The sequence below is a fragment of the Phasianus colchicus genome, unplaced genomic scaffold (assembly GCF_987193195.1).
Source record: "Phasianus colchicus unplaced genomic scaffold, bPhaCol1.hap1.1 HAP1_SCAFFOLD_54, whole genome shotgun sequence".
NCBI classification, from domain to species: Eukaryota; Metazoa; Chordata; class Aves; order Galliformes; family Phasianidae; genus Phasianus; species Phasianus colchicus.
Window position 1 is genome coordinate 26,736 of NW_028325231.1, and position 26,735 is coordinate 53,470.

A 26,735-nucleotide genomic window follows, 5' to 3' on the forward strand; every position below is an offset into this window, starting at 1 on the left:
CGTCGGTGCTGCTGCACGCCAGTACCGCGACCGCGAATCTCCGAGCTGCTCGCGTTCCACTGCCGCTGGGAGGGCTTTTAAACGGCTGGGGGACGGTGCAGGGCTGGGGGTGGAAAGGGACTTTGCTGGTTCACCGGGGCGGAGAGGAAGTTGGATGCCACGAGGCGCTGAGGGGCAGCTGTGAGCCCAACCGGTCCGCTTCCGCGTGGGCTTGGGCATAAAAGGGCGGAAATAGACGAGGGGCATCCTGGATTAGAAGGGGGAGAATATCGCTGGGCCGGCGGCCCGGGAATCGGCTGCTTGCCCGTCCCCGTCGTGGTCTGTCGAAACAATTGCTGTCTTTAAGTGGACGGGCGCACGGTCGCTATTAGCTGGAGGACTGATCACCATAGAGAGCGGCGCATTAGCTGCGCAGAGCGGTTAAAACGCCACTTCCGCATTTGTACGCGCATGCGTTGTGCTGCTTGCGGGACGCGGCGACAGACAGCGGCAGTTCCGCGCATGGGCCACGAGGTGGCAGCAAAGACCGCGGAAAGAACTTTTCTGACGGGATCGGCCCGCGTTTTTCTCCCCTGGCGACCCGTTCTCTCTGTCTTGTGATGGCGGGAGAAGAGCGCGAAGTTGGAAGCGGGGGCGTTGTGGGGGGAAAGACGAAGAAAAAAAGAGAGAGACTACCCCAAACCCAGGCAAGCTCTGCTAAGTGCTTCTAAGTAGCTGTGAAAAAATAAGTTCTTTTTTTTTTTTTTTTTTTCTTTTTGCCAGCATCTGTTGCATTGTTTCTAAATGTTCACAGACCAAAATGCAACTGCCCGGCAAATTTAATGATAACGAAATTAAAGCCCATTGGCAGAAAGCGCGGGGCCATATTAATGTTCACTCAGCCTCTGTCTTGTTCCTACTTTTAATGTATTTTTTCCCAAGGGCCTTTCTTCAACTCCAGGTTTCATTTTTGGCTTTTTATTCTTTTTTATGCCCTAAAATTTAGGCCCCAGCAGGTCTACGCAGGCAGTCACAGCACAGAGTTGCTGTTTTGAGATTAGTGTGGACCATTACAGCGTTTCCACAAAGACTAACGAAAACTGCAGTTCTCCACCTAAGTTTGCAGATGGAAAAAATTAATTCACCTGCATAGAACGAATCGATGCGTCACAGCTGCCATCGGCAAGATGGCCCGAGAGCTGTGCGGGTCTATCAGGCTCAGCTGCAGCTTTTCATCTTTTCAGCTGCCCTTCTCTGGTCCTCCTGCAGCTGGACAGATAGCCCACAAGGGCACGGGGTATACGCAGGCCCTCCCCAGCCAGCTGCGGCAGGCGCTCCTTTTTTGAGGATTACTTGTTCACATACCCAGTTTCCAGCTCATTCCCTTTGGAAAGCTTTTCTTGCGCTCCATGTTACTAGCGCACAATAGAAGTTAAGCCAGTTAAGCCTCTCTCAAGCCCAAGGAGTCCAATGTGCAAGTGTTTTTTGTTTGGGTCTGTCTGGTTTTTTTCCGGGTGTAGGGGGCAGGGGGTGGGCATTTGAGATAGCTGAGCTGTGTGAAAAAAGTCAGTGTCAGAAAGGCCTCTCTCTGATGCCAATGAATATGTCGTTTCCTAAAGCCTGGTCAGTCTTCTCTGCTGGTTGCAGAGAGTTGAGCTATTACGTATGGCCAAGACGAAAGTGTAATCAGTGAAATAGGTGGAGTTGCTCCTTCTGGTAATTTAATGCCTCACCGTGGTATAGGGCGGATGAATGCTGGCTTTGTACCAAAGCACTTGGTAACCCTGAGATTCAAACCTTAATGCTTTCCAGCAAATTTATATTTTCAGGTAGTGCCGCAGAGATGCGGTGACTATTGTTCACGTATTTTCACGTGTCACTGATTACATGGGTTTTCGAAACAGGCACAGCAGAAAACTATTCTCATTGACCGGAATGATTTCTAGTAGGATTCTGTTGTTTTTGCCTCTGGGCCTTGTGTTAAAATAGTAATTTCTGGGGGCTGGCAGGTGCTATCAATATCAGAGATGGGCAAATAAGGCATAAATCTGTGTCCTATAGTAAGTTGGATATGAGCGAGCCGGGTACCTTATTATGGGAAATTGTAAAGCTGTTTTTCTAGGAATGGTGCAGCCGTGTCTCAGTTGTGTGCGCAGTTGGTGTCTAGACTAAAGGAGACTTGTTAAGCGCTCTGCTGACACGTAGGGATGGATGGAAAATTACAAGAGGGAGCTTGAGCATGTATGTATAGAATGTAAGGACCTGCAGTTAAGGATTTGGATTGGCACCTGAGTCCGTGCCTTCAGATGATGCAAGCGCTATGCCTTATCACCCAGTGGAAACGGTCAAAGAGCTGCTTTGGGACAGAATGTTTATATTGCTCAGGAAGTGTGGCCTTCCAAGGTACTTCAGGTATCCCGAAGAACAGAAGCAAGCAGTAATGATTCCTTTCTCTCTCGATTCCAATACTTGTAGGTAGTGCGCTTGAGAAAGACTTTGGAGGCTTTCCTCAGCCTCTTGCTTTCCTCATACCTTTACAAAAGCGGACTGCCAGAAAACAAGAAGACTTCACACGTGCGTTTTGAGTTTGGTTATTTTATGGTGTTTTTAAATTTTTTTTAGATTTTTTTTCAGTCCAAATGTAGTAAATTCTCAGTCATACAAGTGATAAATTTTCAAGGTCTTTGTGCCGATGGACCATGCTTCAGTTGAACATCAAGTGGAGCAGGAGGTATTCTTCATCTATGTGGATGAAAATATGGAATCTTGATGGGATGCTGCCGTATTATGGAGAGGAATCTCCGCATCCCCCAGGCTCAGCCAATACACGGACACAGATTTCTGGATGGTGACCATCACTTTCTGCCACCGCTCCTGCTGCCTAGTTGCTCGTCATCGTCGGTATCCTGCAGGAGATCACGAAGCTGTGGAGGCACAGTCGTATCCAGGTCATCATCTGAAACTTCTTCCACCAGATTGGAAGGGACCAGTCCTCTTGTGCCATCCGTCAGCTCTCCCAGAAACCAGCCATCTTCATCTACGTCTCCGAAGATGTAAAGGTATTGTCCAGCAGTCAGTGGAAGCTCGTTTTCTGGGTCCTCATTAGGGCCCTCAAAAGGATTGTAGCTGTGACGAGCTATGAATCTTCGAATTAGTGCTGGTGATCGTCTGCGAGAATGCAGGCTGCAGCTTGCCATCAGCCACCCTCCCGACTTCTCCAGCCATTCCTGTTCTGGATTTCCGTGCGGCTCCAGCTTTTTCCCACTCTCCTTTTCCAAATGCTGCCCCTGCAGCTGGTTGGCTTCCTCTGCCTTTTCTGCGGCCCCTCTGGATGTGGAAGAGGCCTCCTTGAGCTGCCGGACTGTTTCCCGCAGCTGCTTGGTAAGGAGGCTGAGCGTATGCGTCTTGTCCTTGAGCCGCTCCACCTCCTCCCTCATCTGCTGAGAGCTTCTGCTCCTCAGCAGGCAGTTCTCCTCTCCAAGGAGGCTGCATTGTCTCTGCAAGTCCTTCAGTGCCCTCAGCAGATGGGCACTCTGCTCCCGCAGCTCCCTGTGCTCAGGTGGGCAGGCCTGTTGTTGCTCTGCAGCCTGAACACCCGCTTCTGCTACAGCCCGACGGCAGGCTGGCCTTTGCCGTGTGCGCGGCCCAGCGGCTGCAGCCCTGGCCCCGTTGCAGGAGGCGGGCGGCTGCCCCTGTCCGTGCTCCAGGATGTAATGCAGGAAGCGTCTCCTCTGCTCCTGCAGTTTGCGCTGGAGGCGCAGGACGTGGGCGGCCTGCTCTGCACAGGGCTTCCTGCAGAGCTGCCGCTGGACTTCCTGCTGCAGTCTGTGGGCCTCTCTGCTGCTCTCGCCACTCAGCAGCTCCTTTGCTAGCTGCCGCAGCAGATCCCGTACCTGGCGGTTGGCGTTGTTGCACCGCTGCTGCAGCCGCTCCTGCGTCTGGCGGAGCTGGGCCTCCTTCATCTGCAGCAGTTGGCGGATGTCCGCCTCCCGCTGCCTCTGGCTCTGCTCCCGCAGGCGCTGCAGCTTTGACGCCTGCTGTCGCTCCCAGTTGGAGCGCAGTCGGTCGGCCAGGAGCTGCCGCTCCCGCTCTGCCGCCTCCTGCAGCTCACGTCTCTCGACGGCCCGGCGGCGCTGCATCTCCTGGGAGCGGAGCCGCTCGCCCTCCAGCTGGGCCCGCAGCGCCTCCAGCTCCCGCCTGTGCTCCTCCCGCTGTGCGGGGCAGGCAGGGGGCTGGGCCGGGCCCCGGCGCAGAGAGGGCTGGCAGCACTTTGCCTGTCTCTGCGGCATGGTCGCAGGGACCTGAAGAGACCCTCAGCCTCCAAAAGCTGTGGCCGAAGGCCGCTGAAAGCTACTCTCCTTCCTGGGGCCTGCAAGGACAGCTGCCCCTGGCCCCGTAGCGCCCACTGCCTCTCGTCCCTGTCGCAAGGGTGTGCAGACAGTGAATGCCGTGGGGGGGTGCGCCCACAGTCTTCTATGCTGTGTGCCTGCCTGGCACGTAATGGAGGGTGGGGCAGCGGCCTGCAGTGCTATTGGGCAGTGCAGCCTTCCGGCCTAACTCACAATGAAGGGAGGGTGGGGCTATAGGGCGGGGCGGCCTTCTGGCCCCAGCTCAAAATGGAGGCTGAGGCACGGTGGCTTCAAGCTGCGTTGGGTGGCAGAGACGTCGCGGTGTTGGACAGAACTGCCTTCCGCAGCACTGGGCTGTGTGCATGACCTTTTGTGGTGCTGGAATATGTGGACTTCTCTGGCACTGGAGAAGAAAAGCAGGATGCCATCCAACTCATTGTGATTTCCATTTCGATTCCCGTAAAGGAACTATCTCACCATACCTACCAGCCAGTTAAAGGAAGCTAGTTGCAGGCGTACTCTGCTTAAGGAGCTGCTGGGGCAGATGGCCAGGCTGTCACGAGAAAGCAGCAGCCTGAGGTGCTCCTGGGAATCTCTGAGGGAGACGGATAGGAGGTGGTGTTGTGGGAATCAAATGTTGTTTCTGCATTAGAATTGGATAATATTTATATTTCGTGAACTCCGTTGTCATAGTTCTTTTGGGGAGTCCTTCTACTTAACTTGGGGAAGATCTCAGATAGTTTGCATCACTTATCCTCTAGCCAAATCTTCCCAGGAATGCCCGCTCTGTATATAGGTGTATATATGTATATTTTGTCACACACATTGCAAGAATATCCTGCACGAGATCAAACCGGAGAAGGCTGGACCCTGTGTGGGGCTGGTGCTGCAGTCCAAAAACTGGGGTGGAAAGACAACTGCTTTGAAGGGGTTGGGTATGCTCAGCCCTTTCATCCCCCAACATGTATTGCCCCAGCCCCAGCTCTCTCAGCCTGTCCTCACAGGTGAGGTGTTTGATCCGGAAGTGGTGCGCGCACAGTCCTGCTCCTCTGCGCAGGCACCCCGCCGATCTGCGTTATGCTCGGTCCTCCGGGAAGTAGTGCGCATGCGCCGTCCAGCTTTCCAATAGCATCCATTTCTTCGAAGCCCTGAGATGCAGGTGAGCAGGCAATACTTGGACCGCCGGCTCCGCGACACTATTCTCTCTTTTCCAATCCAGAATGCTCCTTGTCTATTTCCTCGGGCGGTTTTATGCCCCGGTCTGCTTCCAGAACGTACTGTCTAGGCGGACCGTGCACCCGCCGCTTGCGCAATGAGGCGTCGAAAAAAGCGAACGCGTAGGCGCGTGCCCGAAAACGAGCGTACGCCGTAATCCGCGCGCGAGAAGCGCATGCGCAGTGCCGTGCCAAGGCGGCCGCACGCGCAGTTCGGTGACATGCTTGCCGCATGCGCACTGCAAACGATGGCGCATGCGTTTTGCGGCCGTGAGGAGAGCATGCGCATCGCGGTGCCGAGACTGGCGCATGCGCAGAGCGGTGCGAACGGTCGCGCATGCCCAATGCGCTCTTGCAGCTGGCGCGTGCGCAGAGCACTTGGCACATGCGCATTGCGGGGCACAGACAGGCGCATGCACCGTGGCGGGCAGAATCCGGCGCATGCCCCGTTCGGAGCAGAATCCAGTGCGCGCGTAGTGGTGTGTGGTTTTTTTTTTTTTTTTTTTTTTAAACCACTGGCGCATGCGTTGTGCTTTCTCATGAACCGCGCGTCCGTACTCCGTGCTGTTGTCTCGAGAACCGCGCCTGCGTAGTGCGGTGCCTAGAGAGACTGCCGCGTGCGCAGTGCCTAGATTCGCACGTGCGCGTTGCTCTCGCGAGACTTGCTTTTCCAGGAACGCTGCGGTGCAGAGCTGGGGCTGGAACGGGACGTCTGCTCCTCCACCGCGGCGGCAAGCACGTTGGGTGCCACGAGGCGCTGAGAGGCAGCCCTGAGCCGACCCGGTCCGTTCCCGGGTGGGCTCGGGCATAAAAGGGCGGAAATAGACGAGGGGCATCCTGGATTAGAAGGGGAGAATATCGCTGAGCCGGCGGTCCGAGAATCGGCTGCTTGCCCGTCCCCGTAGTGGTTTGTCGAAACAATTGCTATCTTTCAGTTGACGGGCGCGTGTTCGCTATTACCTGGAGGACTGATCACCACAGAGAGTGGCGGATTAGCTGCGCAGAGCGGTTAAAACGCCACTTCCGCGTTTCTACGCGCATGCGTTATACCGCTTGCCGGCCTAAGCAGCGGGCAGCGGCAGTTCCGCGCATTGGCCACGAGGTGGCAGCAGAGACCGCGGAAAGAACTTTTCTGACGGATTGCCGGGGACCCGCGGCGCAGTCCCTGGCGATTCGTTCTCTCTGTGTCTCGTAATGACGGGGGCAGAACACGAAGTTAGAAGTGGAGGGTGTGTGGGGGGAAAGACGAAGAAAAAAGAGGGAAACTTCTCCAAACCCAGGAGAGCTGTGCTAAGTGCTTATAAATAGCTGTAAAAAAAGAGGTTTTTTTTTTTCCTTTTGCCAGCATCCGTTGCATCTTTTCTAAATGTTCGCATTACCAAAGTGTAACTGCCCAGCAAATTTAATGATAACGAAATTAAAGCCCGTTGGCAGAAAGCACAGGGCCGTATTAATGTTCACGCAGCTTCTGTCTTCCTTATACTTTAATGTATTTTTTTCCAAGGGCCTTTCTTCAACTCCAAGTTTCATTTTTGGCTTTTTATGACCCCACACATCAACCCCGTGTCCCCACATGTCCCCTCATGTCTCCTCACCTCCCCCCACACTACCTGTCCCCCTTCGCTCCGTGCCCATGTCACCGTGGGGTTGAGGGCAGGGTCAGGGATGCCTGTGGGGTGCGTGGAGTCCTGGGAGAAGTTGATGGCTGTGCGCAGTGGGGTGATGGTGTCCTCCGCACACGGCTGTGACAGTGGGGTGGGGGTAGCGCCCCACAGGTGGGGGTCATTGCCCCCAGAATGGGGCTTGTGCCCCACACACGTGGGCCGCTTGTATGGGGAGTGCATTCTGGAGATGATCTGTCTTTTCTCCAAATCTGCAGTGACTTCAGCAATCCCCTGTCGTGCCGCAACAGAAATGGGGTCCTGCAGTACGTCAGTGATCTCTGACTCGAGGAGTGCAGGGGCTGCACGAAGTACGCACTCTACAGCCTCCCGACTTCTCTGGGGTTTGGGATCGATGTTTGAGCCAAAGGGCTTCACGCTGCCATGCGGGCAGGTGCCAGGTTCACCCACTGAGGAACCAAATCCTAAAATAATTTCACAGTGGTCTTTAATTGCTGTGCAAGTAGATGACACAGATTTCTCACTGGGGAGCCAAAGCTGACCCTGGCAGTTTGGCAGACAGCACTCGCTCCATTCACACCGGTAGTCTCAGCCCTTTTGTTGCACATGCAGCTTCTCAGCATCTTGCTGTATCAGTATGGAAATCTGTGCTCCCCTATTTATTAGAAATGCCACCAATTGCCATTGAGGACAGACTGGAATCAAAACATGTGGACCATCCTAGCTTGTCCATCGATAACCCCCTCCCTCCCCCCTTGCTCAATTGGCTGCCAGTCATTACTTCATTACTTTTTTTTTTTTTTTTTCATGCTTTTATGGGAACTTTGAGATCACAGCCTGAAGCAGTGACGGAGCACCTGGTGAGGGGTGTAGCCCTGCAAGCACAGGTGGAAGCAATGCACCTAGAGAACCAGATGAGGCTGAGCCTGGCTCCAGCCCCTCCCTCTCCTCATTTAAGGGCTGGCAGCCCCAAAGGCAGGGTTTCTTCCTGGAGACTGCCTCCTGTGGATTGTTGGGTGAGCTCTGGTTCTTGGAAAGAGGTAAGTGATCCTTTCTTTTTTGCAGGGTTTTGGCTTCTGCCTTTCTGTGGGGATCCTAAGTTGGTTTAGAGTAGCTATGTCCGCTATGCCTCTCCTTATGATGCCTTCCAATTGTTCTCTGAGGGGAGTGAAGGGGTTATCTGCTTTTCTCTGAATTGGTAATGAAGAGACTGACGTTCATTCCTCTCTTTTACTCTTATCTCATGTCTGGAATGCTTCAATCAGCCCCAAGGTAATGCTGGTTGGCTGACTGAGCATTGCAACTCTGGAAACGCCTGGAGCTAATGTGCTTTTCTGTAAAGAGATTCTGCATTCTCCAGGTTTCCTTTGCAACTCTTTTCAAGCCCAGTACCTTCTTGTGAAGTCTCCGTTCCTCTTTCATGACTCTCATTGCACAATCATCGACCTGGGACTCCAAACTACCACACTGTCCCAACCTATTTTATGACACGTTCCCTCTGTGTCCTACTTGTGTCTTTGTGTTCTCCCTGTGTCCTCTGCCCCTGTCCCCTCTGTGTCTCCTCTGCCACGGATTAATTCCGCCCATGCTGAGTATTGTTTAAGGGTGCGTATTTAAATTATGCTCCGTGTCTCTTTGGATCCCGTTCTGTTTTGCAGCTCGATGGGGTTTAAGGGTTTCTGGGGCTCCTCTAGTTAGTGGTTTAAGCACTGTGAAATCTGTGGAGCAGATAATGGAACGCCATGAATCCCTTGTTCATGCATCGCTTGTATGCAGGTGGGTTTGGTGATGGCTGTGGGACGCTCACTTAGAGATGGAATGGGGGTCACAAGGGGCTCGCCTTGCTCCCTGGGGTTTATTCTTCCAGCCCAATAAGCTACGTGGCTGGTGATAGAGTGAGGTGCGTGTATCAGGCTGGGACCTGAGCTTAAGAAAAGCCCCAGCCCCAGTGGCCGTTTTCTTCATCCTCGCTTAGTGTAATGCAGTCTCCACTACTTGAGCATACTGAACACGAGTATTCTGTTCCTGTTTTGTCTGGTTCTCTCCTAGACCTCCCTTACAGATTTGTCAGTAGTAACAGATGTCAGGGCACAGTTCTCAGAGCACGTTGTGGCCGACCACCCCAGGGTCCTAGGGTTCTTTCTGTTTTTATGGCAGATCCGGCTTCGTCTTTATAGGAAACAAAGGATTGTCTTCTACTGGACCACTTTGTCTGGATCACCCCAGATATCTCCATCCCAATTGTCAGGGGATGCTGTTAGTTTCCTAGTCTGTATGATACCCAACCTCCCCACCCCTCTTCCTTCCATCCCCTGGCCCCCATTCAATAGCTAGCTCTGCAGCTGTGGGACCCACCAGTGTGATAAAGCAGTACCTCTGGTGTGCTGAATACTGGGACTGGCACAGAGAGGCTCTATGGCTGATGTGAATCTTCCCGACTGGACTACTTGGTGAGTTTCCCCGGAGCTGTTGAGCACACAGGCTTCCCCACCTACCCTGGTTGCTCACCATGCCATCGATGTCCTTTGTGGACATGGCTTCAGGTATCATACCAGAGACTCCTTAGAGTCGGAAGCGACCATTTATGATGATCTAGTCCGACTCACCCACAATGAACAGGGACATTCACAGCTAGATCAGGTTGCCCTGCGTGTCACCTTGGAAGGGACAGGGCATCCACCGCATCTCTGGGCAACCTGGTCCACTGCGCAGAGTCACAGAATGTCCCGGGTCGGAAGGGACCTCGAGGATCGTGGATCTCCAACCCCCCCCCCCGCCACATGCAGGACCATCAACCTCCCCATTTCATACTAGACCGGGCTGCCCAGGGCCCCATCCAACCTGGCCTTGAACACCTCCAGGGATGGACGGGGCATCCACAGCCTCTCTGGGCAGCTGTTCCAGCCCCTCACCGCTCTCTCTGTGGAGAACTTCCCCCTGCCATCCAACCTAAATCTTCCCTCCCCCAGCTTAAAACGTTTCCCCTTGTCCCTTGCTATGAAGGATATTTTCCTTATATCTAACCTAAATTTTCCCTCCTTCTTTCCTTTAGCTCCCCTTTGGGTATCGAAAGGCTGTTACCAGGTCACCTCGGAGCCTTCACTTCTCCGGGCTGAACAGCCCCAGCTCTCTCAGCCTGTCCTCACAGGTGAGGTGTTTGATCCTTTGGTTCTTTTTTTTTTTTTTTTTTTTTTTCTTGTGGCCGTCCTCTGTATGTGCTCCAACGGGTCCATGTCCCTTCTGCACTGAGGGCTCTTCATATGGACGCAGTACTCCAGGTGAGGCCTCTTCAGCACAGAGCAGAGGGGCAGGATCACCTCTTTTCACCTGCTGACCGCACATCTTTTGGTGCAGCCCAGGATGTGGCTGGTTTTCCGGGCTGGGAGGGCACTTTGCTGGCTCGTGTACAGCTTGCCATCCACCAGCTCTTTTGGGACGGGCCTAGGCTCAGCCCTTTCATCCCCCAGCATGTATTGGTAGTGGGGGGTTCCCTTGTCCCAGGTGCAAGACACTGCGCCTGGATTTGTTGAAGCTGATGAGGTTTGTCTGTGCCCGCTGCTCAAGCCTCTCTGGGTCCCTCTGGTTGGCGTCCCATGTCACTGCTGGCGTGTCGCTGCTCCCCACAGCTTGGTGTTGTCAGCAAGGTTTCTGAGTTGTGGCTGATAAGACGACTGCCTGGAGTGAGTCAAGCATCCTTCAGCTTGAACCAGGTCCAAGTGTGCACAGCAAGAAAGACATGGCCTTCATCAAAAGACCACCAGATGACCCTGAGAGATACCTCGCATGTGTAAAAGAACTGAGACCTGAGGCTAGAAAAAATGTCAATCCTACTGGGGACTCGCTGTAATAACCCAGCCTTTTCTTGGACTTCCCCCAGACGGCGAGCTTGGGCTTTACAGGCTAGAGGTGGAGCTAACACAGAGACCTCTGGATTTTCAAAAAGGAACAAGAAGGCTGAGAATCGGGTGCTTTGTTTGACGTTTTTACTGGCTGTCCTACTTAAGGATTCTGCCTGTCCATAGGCACGTTTGGTTGGTTTGGCTGGAACTTAGGAGCCTGGTGCTTATGCCTTCGGTTCTTTGTGATACAGAGCTGCGCCCTTTGCTGCCCAGACCAAATGCACGTGTTGTTGGAAGAGATTACTCTATGCATTTTACTTTTTTTTCTTTAATGCTTTTAAAGAGTGAGAGTGGTATACGCCTTCAAGCAGGTAACATATAAAACTTGTTTGTTTGTTTGTTTTCCTTTTTTCCTTCGAGCACTGGTTCGGGGAAATATGGATGCTTTCTTCTCTGCCGCTATGTTTCCCGCAGTGGAATTTGGGGAATGGCTTCTGTTGTTGGTTTTTCAATACTGAAGAAACATAGCATTCTTTTTATTCTGCCTATGTAGAACTCCCTTTGTTTCCTCTGTAGTTTTGAGTTGTGCTCTGGAACAGAATGTTCAGCTGAATCTAGAACAGCTGCCAAAGAGGAGTCTGTGGGCAAGTGGCTCTGGATTTCCCAGGCAGAGGTCGTAAAGCTCCTTGCCTGCTCACAAAGCGTTCTCATTGTTTTTATACAGTGTTCTATTTTACTGCTGTATTGAGACTTTTATGAAAAATCCTTTGTTTCCCAAAGGTGATGCTGAGAAACACGCCTCATGATGACTTATGCATACCTCGCATTTCATATCAATTCTCCCTTTGGGTCAAAAGTAGACCAAATCCTTGAAACCGTGCCTGGGAATCCCACTGATATTGAAACAGTTCAGCAGTGGTGCCCATGGTCAGAACGCCCTGCGGCGGCAGATCCTGGCACTGACTGTGAATGGAAGAACTGACAACAAATCGCTCGATATCAAAATTGACCCGGTGGATATTTACAAGCGCCGGGAGACCCAGACGGGATCTCAGAGTTGCATGGCCAGGTACAGAAGTTGTTTTACTGGTGGTTTTTTTGTTTGTTTTCTTTTGCAACGTTAAGGATTGTTAATCATTCCTCGCCATCCTTGGCTTCACTGCGCCCTCCTGTCCAATTGACACCAGCTTTTTCATCACCTCAATTGCCTTAAAAAAAAAAAAAAAAAGCATGACAAAATCAATTTGATGATGACGTTATTTATTTATTTACCGATATTCTTAAGCACTTAGCAGAGTTTTGCTGGGCATAGAGAAGTTTTCCTTGTTTTTCTTCGTCTTGTTCCAACTGACGTAATTCTCTCCTCCCTCAACCCCGACCTAACTGCGTTTTTCCTCTGCCCTCACGAGAGAGAAGGAACGGAGCGCCAGAAGCTGCGGCGCGGCTCCGCGTCAATCCAGTCGGAGCTGTTGTTTCCGCGGTCTCTGGTGCCCCCTCGTGGCCAATCGGTGGAATTGCGGCCGCGTATGTTCGGTGCCGCAGGCAGCAGTACGCATGCGCGCAGGCACGCGGAAGTGGCGTACGTACGTTCTCATCGCTCTGCGCAGCGAATCTGCCGAGCTTTGTTAGGGTTAGTCCTCCAGGCAACAGCACGCATGCGCCAGAGAACTCATAAATAGCTTTCAAATCTACCAAGCCCTGAGATGCAGTCGAGCAGTCAATTCCTGCTGGCTCAGCAACGGTTTTCTCTCTTGCTGTCGGAAGTGCTCCTTGTCTATTTCCTCCGACGGTCTGACGCTCGAGCCTGCCTCGGGAACAGGCACATGCGTAGTGCGGTGCGGAGGGTGGCGCTTGCGCAGTGCAGCGTCTAGGCTTGGGCACGCGTAGTGCTCTGCCGAGAGGGGCGCATGCGTAGCGCCGAGCCGCTACCGGCACATGCGCACTGCAGTGCCCGGGCTCGCGCGTGCGCGTTGCTCTCCCGAGGCTCGCTGGTCGCGGGTTGCTGCCGCGTCGGTGCTGCTGCACGCCAGTACCGCGACCGCGAATCTCCGAGCTGCTCGCGTTCCACTGCCGCTGGGAGGGCTTTTAAATGGCTGGGGGACGGTGCAGGGCTGGGGGTGGAAAGGGACTTTGCTGGTTCACCGGGGCGGAGAGGAAGTTGGATGCCACGAGGCGCTGAGGGGCAGCTGTGAGCCCAACCGGTCCGCTTCCGCGTGGGCTTGGGCATAAAAGGGCGGAAATAGACGAGGGGCATCCTGGATTAGAAGGGGGAGAATATCGCTGGGCCGGCGGCCCGGGAATCGGCTGCTTGCCCGTCCCCGTCGTGGTCTGTCGAAACAATTGCTGTCTTTAAGTGGACGGGCGCACGGTCGCTATTAGCTGGAGGACTGATCACCATAGAGAGCGGCGCATTAGCTGCGCAGAGCGGTTAAAACGCCACTTCCGCATTTGTACGCGCATGCGTTGTGCTGCTTGCGGGACGCGGCGACAGACAGCGGCAGTTCCGCGCATGGGCCACGAGGTGGCAGCAAAGACCGCGGAAAGAACTTTTCTGACGGGATCGGCCCGCGTTTTTCTCCCCTGGCGACCCGTTCTCTCTGTCTTGTGATGGCGGGAGAAGAGCGCGAAGTTGGAAGCGGGGGCGTTGTGGGGGGAAAGACGAAGAAAAAAAGAGAGAGACTACCCCAAACCCAGGCAAGCTCTGCTAAGTGCTTCTAAGTAGCTGTGAAAAAATAAGTTCTTTTTTTTTTTTTTTTTCTTTTTGCCAGCATCTGTTGCATTGTTTCTAAATGTTCACAGACCAAAATGCAACTGCCCGGCAAATTTAATGATAACGAAATTAAAGCCCATTGGCAGAAAGCGCGGGGCCATATTAATGTTCACTCAGCCTCTGTCTTGTTCCTACTTTTAATGTATTTTTTCCCAAGGGCCTTTCTTCAACTCCAGGTTTCATTTTTGGCTTTTTATTCTTTTTTATGCCCTAAAATTTAGGCCCCAGCAGGTCTACGCAGGCAGTCACAGCACAGAGTTGCTGTTTTGAGATTAGTGTGGACCATTACAGCGTTTCCACAAAGACTAACGAAAACTGCAGTTCTCCACCTAAGTTTGCAGATGGAAAAAATTAATTCACCTGCATAGAACGAATCGATGCATCACAGCTGCCATCGGCAAGATGGCCCGAGAGCTGTGCGGGTCTATCAGGCTCAGCTGCAGCTTTTCATCTTTTCAGCTGCCCTTCTCTGGTCCTCCTGCAGCTGGACAGATAGCCCACAAGGGCACGGGGTATACGCAGGCCCTCCCCAGCCAGCTGCGGCAGGCGCTCCTTTTTTGAGGATTACTTGTTCACATACCCAGTTTCCAGCTCATTCCCTTTGGAAAGCTTTTCTTGCGCTCCATGTTACTAGCGCACAATAGAAGTTAAGCCAGTTAAGCCTCTCTCAAGCCCAAGGAGTCCAATGTGCAAGTGTTTTTTGTTTGGGTCTGTCTGGTTTTTTTCCGGGTGTAGGGGGCAGGGGGTGGGCATTTGAGATAGCTGAGCTGTGTGAAAAAAGTCAGTGTCAGAAAGGCCTCTCTCTGATGCCAATGAATATGTCGTTTCCTAAAGCCTGGTCAGTCTTCTCTGCTGGTTGCAGAGAGTTGAGCTATTACGTATGGCCAAGACGAAAGTGTAATCAGTGAAATAGGTGGAGTTGCTCCTTCTGGTAATTTAATGCCTCACCGTGGTATAGGGCGGATGAATGCTGGCTTTGTACCAAAGCACTTGGTAACCCTGAGATTCAAACCTTAATGCTTTCCAGCAAATTTATATTTTCAGGTAGTGCCGCAGAGATGCGGTGACTATTGTTCACGTATTTTCACGTGTCACTGATTACATGGGTTTTCGAAACAGGCACAGCAGAAAACTATTCTCATTGACCGGAATGATTTCTAGTAGGATTCTGTTGTTTTTGCCTCTGGGCCTTGTGTTAAAATAGTAATTTCTGGGGGCTGGCAGGTGCTATCAATATCAGAGATGGGCAAATAAGGCATAAATCTGTGTCCTATAGTAAGTTGGATATGAGCGAGCCGGGTACCTTATTATGGGAAATTGTAAAGCTGTTTTTCTAGGAATGGTGCAGCCGTGTCTCAGTTGTGTGCGCAGTTGGTGTCTAGACTAAAGGAGACTTGTTAAGCGCTCTGCTGACACGTAGGGATGGATGGAAAATTACAAGAGGGAGCTTGAGCATGTATGTATAGAATGTAAGGACCTGCAGTTAAGGATTTGGATTGGCACCTGAGTCCGTGCCTTCAGATGATGCAAGCGCTATGCCTTATCACCCAGTGGAAACGGTCAAAGAGCTGCTTTGGGACAGAATGTTTATATTGCTCAGGAAGTGTGGCCTTCCAAGGTACTTCAGGTATCCCGAAGAACAGAAGCAAGCAGTAATGATTCCTTTCTCTCTCGATTCCAATACTTGTAGGTAGTGCGCTTGAGAAAGACTTTGGAGGCTTTCCTCAGCCTCTTGCTTTCCTCATACCTTTACAAAAGCGGACTGCCAGAAAACAAGAAGACTTCACACGTGCGTTTTGAGTTTGGTTATTTTATGGTGTTTTTTAATTTTTTTTAGATTTTTTTTCAGTCCAAATGTAGTAAATTCTCAGTCATACAAGTGATAAATTTTCAAGGTCTTTGTGCCGATGGACCATGCTTCAGTTGAACATCAAGTGGAGCAGGAGGTATTCTTCATCTATGTGGATGAAAATATGGAATCTTGATGGGATGCTGCCGTATTATGGAGAGGAATCTCCGCATCCCCCAGGCTCAGCCAATACACGGACACAGATTTCTGGATGGTGACCATCACTTTCTGCCACCGCTCCTGCTGCCTAGTTGCTCGTCATCGTCGGTATCCTGCAGGAGATCATGAAGCTGTGGAGGCACAGTCGTATCCAGGTCATCATCTGAAACTTCTTCCACCAGATTGGAAGGGACCAGTCCTCTTGTGCCATCCGTCAGCTCTCCCAGAAACCAGCCATCTTCATCTACGTCTCCGAAGATGTAAAGGTATTGTCCAGCAGTCAGTGGAAGCTCGTTTTCTGGGTCCTCATTAGGGCCCTCAAAAGGATTGTAGCTGTGACGAGCTATGAATCTTCGAATTAGTGCTGGTGATCGTCTGCGAGAATGCAGGCTGCAGCTTGCCATCAGCCACCCTCCCGACTTCTCCAGCCATTCCTGTTCTGGATTTCCGTGCGGCTCCAGCTTTTTCCCACTCTCCTTTTCCAAATGCTGCCCCTGCAGCTGGTTGGCTTCCTCTGCCTTTTCTGCGGCCCCTCTGGATGTGGAAGAGGCCTCCTTGAGCTGCCGGACTGTTTCCCGCAGCTGCTTGGTAAGGAGGCTGAGCGTATGCGTCTTGTCCTTGAGCCGCTCCACCTCCTCCCTCATCTGCTGAGAGCTTCTGCTCCTCAGCAGGCAGTTCTCCTCTCCAAGGAGGCTGCATTGTCTCTGCAAGTCCTTCAGTGCCCTCAGCAGATGGGCACTCTGCTCCCGCAGCTCCCTGTGCTCAGGTGGGCAGGCCTGTTGTTGCTCTGCAGCCTGAACACCCGCTTCTGCTACAGCCCGACGGCAGGCTGGCCTTTGCCGTGTGCGCGGCCCAGCGGCTGCAGCCCTGGCCCCGTTGCAGGAGGCGGGCGGCTGCCCCTGTCCGTGCTCCAGGATGTAATGCAGGAAGCGTCTCCTCTGCTCCTGCAGTTTGCGCTGGAGGCGCAGGACGTGGGCGGCCTGCTCTGCACAGGGCTTCCTGCAGAGCTGCCGCTGGACTTCCTGCTGCAGTCTGTGGGCCTCTCTGCTGCTCTCGCCACTCAGCAGCTCCTTTGCTAGCTGCCGCAGCAGATCCCGTACCTGGCGGTTGGCGTTGTTGCACCGCTGCTGCAGCCGCTCCTGCGTCTGGCGGAGCTGGGCCTCCTTCATCTGCAGCAGTTGGCGGATGTCCGCCTCCCGCTGCCTCTGGCTCTGCTCCCGCAGGCGCTGCAGCTTTGACGCCTGCTGTCGCTCCCAGTTGGAGCGCAGTCGGTCGGCCAGGAGCTGCCGCTCCCGCTCTGCCGCCTCCTGCAGCTCACGTCTCTCGACGGCCCGGCGGCGCTGCATCTCCTGGGAGCGGAGCCGCTCGCCCTCCAGCTGGGCCCGCAGCGCCTCCAGCTCCCGCCTGTGCTCCTCCCGCTGTGCGGGGCAGGCAGGGGGCTGGGCCGGGCCCCGGCGCAGAGAGGGCTGGCAGCACTTTGCCTGTCTCTGCGGCATGGTCGCAGGGACCTGAAGAGACCCTCAGCCTCCAAAAGCTGTGGCCGAAGGCCGCTGAAAGCTACTCTCCTTCCTGGGGCCTGCAAGGACAGCTGCCCCTGGCCCCGTAGCGCCCACTGCCTCTCGTCCCTGTCGCAAGGGTGTGCAGACAGTGAATGCCGTGGGGGGGTGCGCCCACAGTCTTCTATGCTGTGTGCCTGCCTGGCACGTAATGGAGGGTGGGGCAGCGGCCTGCAGTGCTATTGGGCAGTGCAGCCTTCCGGCCTAACTCACAATGAAGGGAGGGTGGGGCTATAGGGCGGGGCGGCCTTCTGGCCCCAGCTCAAAATGGAGGCTGAGGCACGGTGGCTTCAAGCTGCGTTGGGTGGCAGAGACGTCGCGGTGTTGGACAGAACTGCCTTCCGCAGCACTGGGCTGTGTGCATGACCTTTTGTGGTGCTGGAATATGTGGACTTCTCTGGCACTGGAGAAGAAAAGCAGGATGCCATCCAACTCATTGTGATTTCCATTTCGATTCCCGTAAAGGAACTATCTCACCATACCTACCAGCCAGTTAAAGGAAGCTAGTTGCAGGCGTACTCTGCTTAAGGAGCTGCTGGGGCAGATGGCCAGGCTGTCACGAGAAAGCAGCAGCCTGAGGTGCTCCTGGGAATCTCTGAGGGAGACGGATAGGAGGTGGTGTTGTGGGAATCAAATGTTGTTTCTGCATTAGAATTGGATAATATTTATATTTCGTGAACTCCGTTGTCATAGTTCTTTTGGGGAGTCCTTCTACTTAACTTGGGGAAGATCTCAGATAGTTTGCATCACTTATCCTCTAGCCAAATCTTCCCAGGAATGCCCGCTCTGTATATAGGTGTATATATGTATATTTTGTCACACACATTGCAAGAATATCCTGCACGAGATCAAACCGGAGAAGGCTGGACCCTGTGTGGGGCTGGTGCTGCAGTCCAAAAACTGGGGTGGAAAGACAACTGCTTTGAAGGGGTTGGGTATGCTCAGCCCTTTCATCCCCCAACATGTATTGCCCCAGCCCCAGCTCTCTCAGCCTGTCCTCACAGGTGAGGTGTTTGATCCGGAAGTGGTGCGCGCACGGTCCTGCTCCTCTGCGCAGGCACCCCGCCGATCTGCGTTATGCTCGGTCCTCCGGGAAGTAGTGCGCATGCGCCGTCCAGCTTTCCAATAGCATCCATTTCTTCGAAGCCCTGAGATGCAGGTGAGCAGGCAATACTTGGACCGCCGGCTCCGCGACACTATTCTCTCTTTTCCAATCCAGAATGCTCCTTGTCTATTTCCTCGGGCGGTTTTATGCCCCGGTCTGCTTCCAGAACGTACTGTCTAGGCGGACCGTGCACCCGCCGCTTGCGCAATGAGGCGTCGAAAAAAGCGAACGCGTAGGCTCGTGCCCGAAAACGAGCGTACGCCGTAATCCGCGCGCGAGAAGCGCATGCGCAGTGCCGTGCCAAGGCGGCCGCACGCGCAGTTCGGTGACATGCTTGCCGCATGCGCACTGCAAACGATGGCGCATGCGTTTTGCGGCCGTGAGGAGAGCATGCGCATCGCGGTGCCGAGACTGGCGCATGCGCAGAGCGGTGCGAACGGTCGCGCATGCCCAATGCGCTCTTGCAGCTGGCGCGTGCGCAGAGCACTTGGCACATGCGCATTGCGGGGCACAGACAGGCGCATGCACCGTGGCGGGCAGAATCCGGCGCATGCCCCGTTCGGAGCAGAATCCAGTGCGCGCGTAGTGGTGTGTGGTTTTTTTTTTTTTTTTTTTTTAAACCACTGGCGCATGCGTTGTGCTTTCTCATGAACCGCGCGTCCGTACTCCGTGCTGTTGTCTCGAGAACCGCGCCTGCGTAGTGCGGTGCCTAGAGAGACTGCCGCGTGCGCAGTGCCTAGATTCGCACGTGCGCGTTGCTCTCGCGAGACTTGCTTTTCCAGGAACGCTGCGGTGCAGAGCTGGGGCTGGAACGGGACGTCTGCTCCTCCACCGCGGCGGCAAGCACGTTGGGTGCCACGAGGCGCTGAGAGGCAGCCCTGAGCCGACCCGGTCCGTTCCCGGGTGGGCTCGGGCATAAAAGGGCGGAAATAGACGAGGGGCATCCTGGATTAGAAGGGGAGAATATCGCTGAGCCGGCGGTCCGAGAATCGGCTGCTTGCCCGTCCCCGTAGTGGTTTGTCGAAACAATTGCTATCTTTCAGTTGACGGGCGCGTGTTCGCTATTACCTGGAGGACTGATCACCACAGAGAGTGGCGGATTAGCTGCGCAGAGCGGTTAAAACGCCACTTCCGCGTTTCTACGCGCATGCGTTATACCGCTTGCCGGCCTAAGCAGCGGGCAGCGGCAGTTCCGCGCATTGGCCACGAGGTGGCAGCAGAGACCGCGGAAAGAACTTTTCTGACGGATTGCCGGGGACCCGCGGCGCAGTCCCTGGCGATTCGTTCTCTCTGTGTCTCGTAATGACGGGGGCAGAACACGAAGTTAGAAGTGGAGGGTGTGTGGGGGGAAAGACGAAGAAAAAAGAGGGAAACTTCTCCAAACCCAGGAGAGCTGTGCTAAGTGCTTATAAATAGCTGTAAAAAAAGACGTTTTTTTTTTTCCTTTTGCCAGCATCCGTTGCATCTTTTCTAAATGTTCGCATTACCAAAGTGTAACTGCCCAGCAAATTTAATGATAACGAAATTAAAGCCCGTTGGCAGAAAGCACAGGGCCGTATTAATGTTCACGCAGCTTCTGTCTTCTTTATACTTTAATGTATTTTTTTCCAAGGGCCTTTCTTCAACTCCAAGTTTCATTTTTGGCTTTTTATGACCCCACACATCAACCCCGTGTCCCCACATGTCCCCTCATGTCTCCTCACCTCCCCCCACACTACCTGTCCCCCTTCGCTCCGTGCCCATGTCACCGTGGGGTTGAGGGCAGGGTCAGGGATGCCTGTGGGGTGCGTGGAGTCCTGGGAGAAGTTGATGGCTGTGCGCAGTGGGGTGATGGTGTCCTCCGCACACGGCTGTGACAGTGGGGTGGGGGTAGCGCCCCACAGGTGGGGGTCATTGCCCCCAGAATGGGGCTTGTGCCCCACACACGTGGGCCGCTTGTATGGGGAGTGCATTCTGGAGATGATCTGTCTTTTCTCCAAATCTGCAGTGACTTCAGCAATCCCCTGTCGTGCCGCAACAGAAATGGGGTCCTGCAGTACGTCAGTGATCTCTGACTCGAGGAGTGCAGGGGCTGCACGAAGTACGCACTCTACAGCCTCCCGACTTCTCTGGGGTTTGGGATCGATGTTTGAGCCAAAGGGCTTCACGCTGCCATGCGGGCAGGTGCCAGGTTCACCCACTGAGGAACCAAATCCTAAAATAATTTCACAATGGTCTTTAATTGCTGTGCAAGTAGATGACACAGATTTCTCACTGGGGAGCCAAAGCTGACCCTGGCAGTTTGGCAGACAGCACTCGCTCCATTCACACCGGTAGTCTCAGCCCTTTTGTTGCACATGCAGCTTCTCAGCATCTTGCTGTATCAGTATGGAAATCTGTGCTCCCCTATTTATTAGAAATGCCACCAATTGCCATTGAGGACAGACTGGAATCAAAACATGTGGACCATCCTAGCTTGTCCATCGATAACCCCCTCCCTCCCCCCTTGCTCAATTGGCTGCCAGTCATTACTTCATTACTTTTTTTTTTTTTTTTTCATGCTTTTATGGGAACTTTGAGATCACAGCCTGAAGCAGTGACGGAGCACCTGGTGAGGGGTGTAGCCCTGCAAGCACAGGTGGAAGCAATGCACCTAGAGAACCAGATGAGGCTGAGCCTGGCTCCAGCCCCTCCCTCTCCTCATTTAAGGGCTGGCAGCCCCAAAGGCAGGGTTTCTTCCTGGAGACTGCCTCCTGTGGATTGTTGGGTGAGCTCTGGTTCTTGGAAAGAGGTAAGTGATCCTTTCTTTTTTGCAGGGTTTTGGCTTCTGCCTTTCTGTGGGGATCCTAAGTTGGTTTAGAGTAGCTATGTCCGCTATGCCTCTCCTTATGATGCCTTCCAATTGTTCTCTGAGGGGAGTGAAGGGGTTATCTGCTTTTCTCTGAATTGGTAATGAAGAGACTGACGTTCATTCCTCTCTTTTACTCTTATCTCATGTCTGGAATGCTTCAATCAGCCCCAAGGTAATGCTGGTTGGCTGACTGAGCATTGCAACTCTGGAAACGCCTGGAGCTAATGTGCTTTTCTGTAAAGAGATTCTGCATTCTCCAGGTTTCCTTTGCAACTCTTTTCAAGCCCAGTACCTTCTTGTGAAGTCTCCGTTCCTCTTTCATGACTCTCATTGCACAATCATCGACCTGGGACTCCAAACTACCACACTGTCCCAACCTATTTTATGACACGTTCCCTCTGTGTCCTACTTGTGTCTTTGTGTTCTCCCTGTGTCCTCTGCCCCTGTCCCCTCTGTGTCTCCTCTGCCACGGATTAATTCCGCCCATGCTGAGTATTGTTTAAGGGCGCGTATTTAAATTATGCTCCGTGTCTCTTTGGATCCCGTTCTGTTTTGCAGCTCGATGGGGTTTAAGGGTTTCTGGGGCTCCTCTAGTTAGTGGTTTAAGCACTGTGAAATCTGTGGAGCAGATAATGGAACGCCATGAATCCCTTGTTCATGCATCGCTTGTATGCAGGTGGGTTTGGTGATGGCTGTGGGACGCTCACTTAGAGATGGAATGGGGGTCACAAGGGGCTCGCCTTGCTCCCTGGGGTTTATTCTTCCAGCCCAATAAGCTACGTGGCTGGTGATAGAGTGAGGTGCGTGTATCAGGCTGGGACCTGAGCTTAAGAAAAGCCCCAGCCCCAGTGGCCGTTTTCTTCATCCTCGCTTAGTGTAATGCAGTCTCCACTACTTGAGCATACTGAACACGAGTATTCTGTTCCTGTTTTGTCTGGTTCTCTCCTAGACCTCCCTTACAGATTTGTCAGTAGTAACAGATGTCAGGGCACAGTTCTCAGAGCACGTTGTGGCCGACCACCCCAGGGTCCTAGGGTTCTTTCTGTTTTTATGGCAGATCCGGCTTCGTCTTTATAGGAAACAAAGGATTGTCTTCTACTGGACCACTTTGTCTGGACCACCCCAGATATCTCCATCCCAATTGTCAGGGGATGCTGTTAGTTTCCTAGTCTGTATGATAGCCAATCTCCCCACCCCTCTTCCTTCCATCCCCTGGCCCCCATTCAATAGATAGCTCTGCAGCTGTGGGACCCACCAGTGTGATAAAGCAGTACCTCTGGTGTGCTGAATACTGGGACTGGCACAGAGAGGCTCTATGGCTGATGTGAATCTTCCCGACTGGACTACTTGGTGAGTTTCCCCGGAGCTGTTGAGCACACAGGCTTCCCCACCTACCCTGGTTGCTCACCATGCCATCGATGTCCTTTGTGGACATGGCTTCAGGTATCATACCAGAGACTCCTTAGAGTCGGAAGCGACCATTTATGATGATCTAGTCCGACTCACCCACAATGAACAGGGACATTCACAGCTAGATCAGGTTGCCCTGCGTGTCACCTTGGAAGGGACAGGGCATCCACCGCATCTCTGGGCAACCTGGTCCACTGCGCAGAGTCACAGAATGTCCCGGGTCGGAAGGGACCTCGAGGATCGTGGATCTCCAACCCCCCCCCCCTGCCACATGCAGGACCATCAACCTCCCCATTTCATACTAGACCGGGCTGCCCAGGGCCCCATCCAACCTGGCCTTGAACACCTCCAGGGATGGACGGGGCATCCACAGCCTCTCTGGGCAGCTGTTCCAGCCCCTCACCGCTCTCTCTGTGGAGAACTTCCCCCTGCCATCCAACCTAAATCTTCCCTCCCCCAGCTTAAAACGTTTCCCCTTGTCCCTTGCTATGAAGGATATTTTCCTTATATCTAACCTAAATTTTCCCTCCTTCTTTCCTTTAGCTCCCCTTTGGGTATCGAAAGGCTGTTACCAGGTCACCTCGGAGCCTTCACTTCTCCGGGCTGAACAGCCCCAGCTCTCTCAGCCTGTCCTCACAGGTGAGGTGTTTGATCCTTTGGTTCTTTTTTTTTTTTTTTTTTTTTTTCTTGTGGCCGTCCTCTGTATGTGCTCCAACGGGTCCATGTCCCTTCTGCACTGAGGGCTCTTCATATGGACGCAGTACTCCAGGTGAGGCCTCTTCAGCACAGAGCAGAGGGGCAGGATCACCTCTTTTCACCTGCTGACCGCACATCTTTTGGTGCAGCCCAGGATGTGGCTGGTTTTCCGGGCTGGGAGGGCACTTTGCTGGCTCGTGTACAGCTTGCCATCCACCAGCTCTTTTGCGACGGGCCTAGGCTCAGCCCTTTCATCCCCCAGCATGTATTGGTAGTGGGGGATTCTCTTGTCCCAGGTGCAAGACACTGCGCCTGGATTTGTTGAAGCTGATGAGGTTTGTCTGTGCCCGCTGCTCAAGCCTCTCTGGGTCCCTCTGGTTGGCGTCCCATGTCACTGCTGGCGTGTCGCTGCTCCCCACAGCTTGGTGTTGTCAGCAAGGTTTCTGAGTTGTGGCTGATAAGACGACTGCCTGGAGTGAGTCAAGCATCCTTCAGCTTGAACCAGGTCCAAGTGTGCACAGCAAGAAAGACATGGCCTTCATCAAAAGACCACCAGATGACCCTGAGAGATACCTCGCATGTGTAAAAGAACTGAGACCTGAGGCTAGAAAAAATGTCAATCCTACTGGGGACTCGCTGTAATAACCCAGCCTTTTCTTGGACTTCCCCCAGACGGCGAGCTCGGGCTTTACAGGCTAGAGGTGGAGCTAACACAGAGACCTCTGGATTTTCAAAAAGGAACAAGAAGGCTGAGAATCGGGTGCTTTGTTTGACGTTTTTACTGGCTGTCCTACTTAAGGATTCTGCCTGTCCATAGGCACGTTTGGTTGGTTTGGCTGGAACTTAGGAGCCTGGTGCTTATGCCTTCGGTTCTTTGTGATACAGAGCTGCGCCCTTTGCTGCCCAGACCAAATGCACGTGTTGTTGGAAGAGATTACTCTATGCATTTTACTTTTTTTTCTTTAATGCTTTTAAAGAGTGAGAGTGGTATACGCCTTCAAGCAGGTAACATATAAAACTTGTTTGTTTGTTTGTTTTCCTTTTTTCCTTCGAGCACTGGTTCGGGGAAATATGGATGCTTTCTTCTCTGCCGCTATGTTTCCTGCAGTGGAATTTGGGGAATGGCTTCTGTTGTTGGTTTTTCAATACTGAAGAAACATAGCATTCTTTTTATTCTGCCTATGTAGAACTCCCTTTGTTTCCTCTGTAGTTTTGAGTTGTGCTCTGGAACAGAATGTTCAGCTGAATCTAGAACAGCTGCCAAAGAGGAGTCTGTGGGCAAGTGGCTCTGGATTTCCCAGGCAGAGGTCGTAAAGCTCCTTGCCTGCTCACAAAGCGTTCTCATTGTTTTTATACAGTGTTCTATTTTACTGCTGTATTGAGACTTTTATGAAAAATCCTTTGTTTCCCAAAGGTGATGCTGAGAAACACGCCTCATGATGACTTATGCATACCTCGCATTTCATATTAATTCTCCCTTTGGGTCAAAAGTAGACCAAATCCTTGAAACCGTGCCTGGGAATCCCACTGATATTGAAACAGTTCAGCAGTGGTGCCCATGGTCAGAACGCCCTGCGGCGGCAGATCCTGGCATTGACTGTGAATGGAAGAACTGACAACAAATCGCTCGATATCAAAATTGACCCGGTGGATATTTACAAGCGCCGGGAGACCCAGACGGGATCTCAGAGTTGCATGGCCAGGTACATAAGTTGTTTTACTGGTGGTTTTTTTGTTTGTTTTCTTTTGCAACGTTAAGGATTGTTAATCATTCCTCGCCATCCTTGGCTTCACTGCGCCCTCCTGTCCAATTGACACCAGCTTTTTCATCACCTCAGTTGCCTTCAAAAAAAAAAAAAGCATGACAAAATCAATTTGATGATGACGTTATTTATTTATTTATTTATTTATTTACCGATATTCTTAAGCACTTAGCAGAGTTTTGCTGGGCATAGAGAAGTTTTCCTTGTTTTTCTTCGTCTTGTTCCAACTGACGTAATTCTCTCCTCCCTCAACCCCGACCTAACTGCGTTTTTCCTCTGCCCTCACGAGAGAGAAGGAACGGAGCGCCAGAAGCTGCGGCGCGGCTCCGCGTCAATCCAGTCGGAGCTGTTGTTTCCGCGGTCTCTGGTGCCCCCTCGTGGCCAATCGGTGGAATTGCGGCCGCGTATGTTCGGTGCCGCAGGCAGCAGTACGCATGCGCGCAGGCACGCGGAAGTGGCGTACGTACGTTCTCATCGCTCTGCGCAGCGAATCTGCCGAGCTTTGTTAGGGTTAGTCCTCCAGGCAACAGCACGCATGCGCCAGAGAACTCATAAATAGCTTTCAAATCTACCAAGCCCTGAGATGCAGTCGAGCAGTCAATTCCTGCTGGCTCAGCAACGGTTTTCTCTCTTGCTGTCGGAAGTGCTCCTTGTCTATTTCCTCCGACGGTCTGACGCTCGAGCCTGCCTCGGGAACAGGCACATGCGTAGTGCGGTGCGGAGGGTGGCGCTTGCGCAGTGCAGCGTCTAGGCTTGGGCACGCGTAGTGCTCTGCCGAGAGGGGCGCATGCGTAGCGCCGAGCCGCTACCGGCACATGCGCACTGCAGTGCCCGGGCTCGCGCGTGCGCGTTGCTCTCCCGAGGCTCGCTGGTCGCGGGTTGCTGCCGCGTCGGTGCTGCTGCACGCCAGTACCGCGACCGCGAATCTCCGAGCTGCTCGCGTTCCACTGCCGCTGGGAGGGCTTTTAAACGGCTGGGGGACGGTGCAGGGCTGGGGGTGGAAAGGGACTTTGCTGGTTCACCGGGGCGGAGAGGAAGTTGGATGCCACGAGGCGCTGAGGGGCAGCTGTGAGCCCAACCGGTCCGCTTCCGCGTGGGCTTGGGCATAAAAGGGCGGAAATAGACGAGGGGCATCCTGGATTAGAAGGGGGAGAATATCGCTGGGCCGGCGGCCCGGGAATCGGCTGCTTGCCCGTCCCCGTCGTGGTCTGTCGAAACAATTGCTGTCTTTAAGTGGACGGGCGCACGGTCGCTATTAGCTGGAGGACTGATCACCATAGAGAGCGGCGCATTAGCTGCGCAGAGCGGTTAAAACGCCACTTCCGCATTTGTACGCGCATGCGTTGTGCTGCTTGCGGGACGCGGCGACAGACAGCGGCAGTTCCGCGCATGGGCCACGAGGTGGCAGCAAAGACCGCGGAAAGAACTTTTCTGACGGGATCGGCCCGCGTTTTTCTCCCCTGGCGACCCGTTCTCTCTGTCTTGTGATGGCGGGAGAAGAGCGCGAAGTTGGAAGCGGGGGCGTTGTGGGGGGAAAGACGAAGAAAAAAAGAGAGAGACTACCCCAAACCCAGGCAAGCTCTGCTAAGTGCTT